The following is a 6,000-nucleotide window of genomic DNA, read 5'->3' as shown; positions in this document are numbered from 1 at the left end:
CCAATTTCAGGTGGAATTTGATTGAATTCCTCCTGAATGCGTCAGTCCCTTTTGAGAAAGAACTTTCTTGAGTGTCCAGCTGCAGCTTCCTGGGAGCACACAGTGCCTATTTGAGAACCTTGGAGTCTGTTGCTATGGAAACAATAATCAAGGCAGATTGTCACAGAAGGACCTCTCCTGAGTCCCCAAGAACATGTTTTTTCCTTCCACTTGGTTCTGTTTAGTCTTAGTAGAGGTAGAAACCTTCACTTTCTGGATAACCTGTTTCCATGGCCAGACACTGATAAATGGATGGTCAAAGAGAGCAAATAATTCTGAACTGTTTGGGAAGTCCTTCTCAGAGGGGTCAGGTTGTATTTTGATGGGTGAATTCTAATGAAAAATAGAGGCTTTGTGTTACACATGTACTTTTAAGAGCTGGCCAACCTTTCCCATCAGTGGAATTAAATATATTATAGCTCCTAAGTAACAAAAATGTCAGCCGATGGATGCTTCTGTAATTTGCAAACTACTAGAGCCAAAATCTGCTGTGGTATATCAGAGTTCACCTTGCATCAGGCTTTCTGTACTTGCAACCTATGAGGCTTTTTTTTTTTTTTACATTTCATGTATATATACATATATACATTTTTGTATTTTCTAAAGTTTACTAATTTTTTTAAGGTTTATTTACGTTTGAGAGATAGAGAGAGCACAAGCAGGGGAGGAGCAGAGAGAGAGGGAGACAGAATCCTAAGCAGGCTTCACACTGTCAGCGTAGAGTTCAACATGGGACTCAAACTCAGCAACTGTAAGATCATGACCTGTGCTGACATCGAGGGTCAGATGCTTAACCAACTGAGCCACCCAGATGCCCCTCACATGTATTTTTAATTCACATTCCTGCACTATAGTTCTATGAGGTCAAATGCTATTGTAACTTTTACTTTTATTTGAGACTTAGGAAAGCCAAGTGAGTTTTCTCAAAATGCAGTACAGTGAAAGTGCCATTCTGTAGTGTAGCATCGAACAAACTAACTCTTTCTTTAGCCAAGAGTGACTCTTGGTGCTCTAGCTTCCCCGTTATTCCCTTCTGAGGCTCCGTCATCTCTGATCTGGTTTGTGACCTGAAGCCAGCCATCTTGAAAATCCCTGTGAAGAACAACTTATAAATAAAAAGACTCAGCAAGATTATGAGGGAGAAAAAAGGCGATAAGGAGCAAACAAACTCCCATGTGGCTAAACAATGCCTTCTTCACATTCCAATTTACATTTCCTAAGCTTAAAGTCTTTTGAAACACCTAAGAATGTGTGGCAAATAGAGGTGTTTTTTTTCAAGAATGTGTATTCTGCAAAAACTGAAAACAACCTAAATGTCCATCAGGAGCAGAATGGATGGATGATAGTGGTACATTCATACGATGGACTGATACTTAACACAATAGAGCGGCCCACTAGATAAAGCTAAAATGCCTTATGTTGAAGCAAGAGGCAAATGGGCATGTGTTGTGTGATTCCATTTATGTGAAGTTCCATCTGAGCTGTTTATCTAGATCAATCTTGGGGAGGGAAAGAAAATCAAAATCTGGCTTTTCTGGGATGGGAAGTGGGGGGGGGGGGAGATTGACAGCGAAGGGGCCCCAGGGAACTTTCTGAAATGATGGAAACAAGCTCCATCCTGATTGGATGATAGCCACACAGGTGCATTCGTTTGTCAAAACTCATCAAACTGCACACTTAGATCCTGTGCATGTACTGTATATAAATGTACTTCAATGACGAAAAGGAGTAAGTGTTACAGCCTTTCTCAGGGAAGCATTCTTCTAAGTGCTTTACATGACTTAACTCATTTACTGCTCACTAAAAAATATGGGGGAGGAAAGAGATTTATTTGCATTAAAATTTTTTTAATGTTTTTAAATTTATTTTTGAGAGGCAGAGAGAGACAGCGCGAGCAGGGGAGAGTCAGAGAGAGAGGGAGACACAGAATCCAAAGCAGGCTCCAGGCTCTGAGCTGTCTGCACAGAGCCCGAACCACGAACCATGAGATCATGACCTGAGCCGAAGTCAGACGCTTAACTGACTGAGCCACCCAGGCGCCCCTTATTTGGATTTTACAGTTGGGAAATATAAGGCAGAGAGAGGTTATATGAATTTCTAAGGTGATGGAACTAGTGTCCGGGGCCAGGGTTTGAACCCTGGCAGTCGAGCTCCAGAGGTGGATTCTTAGCTGAAACATACTCCCTCCCACCTCTGTCAGCAGCAGCAACTGGCTTTTTGTTTTCCTTTTTCAAATCCAATAGCAGAACAATTGCTCATTAGAGCACAAGAAATCTGGCTATTTAAAATACACCTATTTACATTGAGGATTAGGATTTTTAAAAATTTGCTAATTTTATTACTTTTTTTTTGGTAGAAGTGGAGATTAGGATGCTTTTAATGATTCCATTTAGCTCCAACATAGGAAACAGCAGACTGGCCTTACAGGTTATCAGGGAGGCCAGGCTCCTGAACTTGATTTCGTACAACACAGCATTACAAGACAAGCAAAAACGATGTGCCTGATGTTGCCAACAGATGGAACGTGAACATGATTCAAACACTGGATTTGAAAGAAGACTCATCCATTTCAGTTTGTTGTAACTTACTGTAGTTTATCATAAAGAGAAAAATTAGCCGTGACACTGAAGTGTTAACTGTGGCTAACTATGGGAACTAGACAGAGCTGGGAAGAAGGTTTCCAATTTCTCAGTTATATGCTTGCATACCAGTTGCAATTTTTATTACAAGTATGAATTTTTGATGAGATTTTTCAAAGTTTTTGAAAGTCATCCAATTAACTGTTCCTGCTTATGCGAACCTTTGTCATTGTTTGTTCAATGTGCTAGAAAATGTTTACTGGGGGTCGCCTGGGTGGCTTAGATGGTTAAGCAGCTGACTTTGGCTCAGGTCATGATCTGGCAGTTCGTGAGTTTGAGCCCCGCGTGGGGCTCTGGGCTGACAGCTCGGAGCCTGAAGCCTGCATCAGATTCTGTGTCTCCCTCTCTTTCTGCCCTCCCCTGCTCATGCTCTGTCTCTCTGTCTCTCAAAAATAAATAAATGTTTTAAAAAAATTACAAAAAAAAAGAAAATGTTTACTGAATGTCTGGTAGATGCTCGGTGTTAGGTGCTGGAGATACATAGGAATTGATAGTCTAGTGGTCATAGTGGTCATTCATAGTCTGTCGACATATGAGCAAACAATTATGGAGTGATGAGGTAGATAGTCTGCAGTTGGAGGGATTTAGATTAGACCAGGGAATACTGCCCCCAACTCGGCTCTTAGCCATAAACATCTATGTGTTTGGTGGCTCTTAATGTGACTGGGGCAGGGGCGGCTAGAGGAGATGGAAGCATTTCTAAATGACCTAGGATGGTTGGACCATGGTGGTTGGTTGTCCATTGCCAGAGGACTGTATTTCGAGGATGTCATTTACATGCTTTTCTCTGTTCCATGATTACAGGCTGTATCCCTACTATCGGAAACTTGTCCTCCCATTTTGCAAAAGGCATAATATGTGAAAGGGGCTGGTTGGTGAAGATTCATCGTTTACTTTCTAGAGTCCCTTGAAATGAAAATGCCAAGTAGTCCACTAATGACCGGGGTTGAAATTAATCACTCTACATCCAGAGGTCAATCACATTGCATTTGTTATATAAAAGAGAACATAATTATCATAAGCTAATGCTGTCTTTAGATCCAGGAAAAGAATGGCTAAGTGTATACTTTTCTTTCTGCCTGAGCTTAAAACATTTTTGAAAATTAAGTAGCAGTTTGTAAAAAGTGGCTTTTCTCAGGACCATATGGCTCATTAGCACCATATGGTGCACCTGTACCAGACATTTCTTAACTCCTGTGCTCCTGCCTGTTTAAAATGTGAGTGATTGCCTCCCGTTCGCTGCCTCCAGTCCACTCAGGATAGCTTAATCCTTCCTGGCACACTGTGTCCCTCAACACCTTCTTTACAGGCAGGGCCGTTTTGGGAATTGTTCTGTAATTGGAAGTCGATCTCACTGGGCAAATGTACACCTTAAGCCCTTCGCAGCAGCCTACCAGCCCAATTAAACCACAGAAATATTAAAGCAAAGGGTTGGGAGCATTTGCAAAAGGAACGAATGTTAGTAATCTGCGTAGTTACAGAGATTTTTCTCACTCAACTTCACTGCTCGGATGTGCTGATTTTACCAATGGAATACAATAAACAATCAAAGAAAATTTTCCATACCCCATGGCTACAATCTATCCTTTGCTGGGGACTGTAAGGTCTCTGCAGGGTCAGAGAATTCATTTATAACCAAACAATCTCTCTGGATTGGTGAGACAAATGCCATTTCTTACCCTTTTCTTTTTGCAAACCAATGGAAAATGAGAATAAGCAGCAGAAAAGCAAACTTTCATTTTCATTAAAATTAGGAAATACTCATATCTGGACCCATAATACTGCATTTAAAAAGGTCTTTCAGGGGCGCCTAGGTGGCTCAATTGGTTAAGCATCCGACTTTTGCTCAGGGCATGATCTCATTGTTCGTGGGTTCGAGCCCCACATAGGGAGGGCTTTGTGCTGACAGCTCAGAGCCTGGAGCCTTGCTTCAGATTCTGTCTCCCTCTCTCTCTGCCCCTCCACCAATCCTGCTCTGTCTTTCTCTCTCTCTCTCAACTATAAATAAAAACATTTGAAAAAAAAAGGGCTTTCATATCTGTGAAAACTGTATTGGTGTGAAGATAGACACAGAGAGAAGTCTGGGGGTTTCAGTTTTCATGGGCAGACTAGACAGAGTGTAGAATTCTTCAAAATTCATGTCACAGCCTTGTCTTGAAAGAAGCTTGGGGTGCAGAGATTCACAGCAACATGCCGTCAGCGTTGAGTGACCTTAGACCACTGAACGCACATATAGGAATCACATCTTTGCTACCTTGGAGGACGATGTCAGTGTAGGACAAACCAGGGGGAACAAACAGGCCTCTAGCTTTTATGTTTGTTAACGAAGAGTGGAGACATCACCATGTACCAAAAATTCCATGAAGTGGTTTCTCTAGGAGGAGGGAAACTTGCAACTGGTTCCGAGCCATTTAACACGTACGGGGGATTGATAAGGCTTCTGGTTGCAACAAGTCCAAAGTGGCCACCAGCTCACCTGTCTGGTGTGTACCCTTACTATTCTTTCCCATATGACTCAGGAATAATATGCCTTCCTCAATTCAAGGGTGGAAGGTATTAACAAAGAAATCAGCATGGGATTTATGTGAACATGTTGCACCTGAAAAGAAATATCACACATACACACAGAGGTAGATGAATAAAATACTATTGGAAAGACTATATCACAAAGCAGATAAAAATCAAGACAATTTATTTCTCCAAAAAGCAATCTGGTAACATATATTAATACCAAATATATACATGCACTTTAGTGCACCTAGAAAACCACCTTATAGAATTGCACTGTCCAATATAGTCGCTACTAATAATTGAATTATGGAACTACTTCAAATATGGAACTGACGAACTAAAATTTTACCTTAAAAACTGATACTCATTTCGTTATTGGAAAGCTTTTAAGTGTGTTTGGAACAATTTGGGAGAATGCATTGCCTTTTCAACTGTAAATTTTATGAAATCCAAATACAGATCAAGTATTGCCAATGAAAATATACTGTCTTAGTGTATGCTCTAAGTATAAAATATATACTAGATTTTAAAGGGTTAGTTCAATAAAAAGAATATAACATACTTCATTAAAATGATAATATCACGAATATATTGGGTCAAATACATTATTAAAATTAATTTTACCAGTTTCTTTGTACATTTTAAAAGTGGTCACTAGAAAATTTTAAATCACACGAGACTTCCATTGTATTTCTATCAGGTAGCATTGTTATAGAAGAAAACCACTAGTATGTGAAAAAGTGGGCAGGTACTATTCAAAGTAACCCCAAAACCAAACCAAACCCCCCAAAGTGGATGCTTGTCCTGAGAG

The sequence above is a fragment of the Suricata suricatta genome, chromosome 13 (assembly GCF_006229205.1).
Source record: "Suricata suricatta isolate VVHF042 chromosome 13, meerkat_22Aug2017_6uvM2_HiC, whole genome shotgun sequence".
Lineage (NCBI taxonomy): Eukaryota > Metazoa > Chordata > Mammalia > Carnivora > Herpestidae > Suricata > Suricata suricatta.
This window is presented reverse-complemented; position numbering follows the sequence as displayed.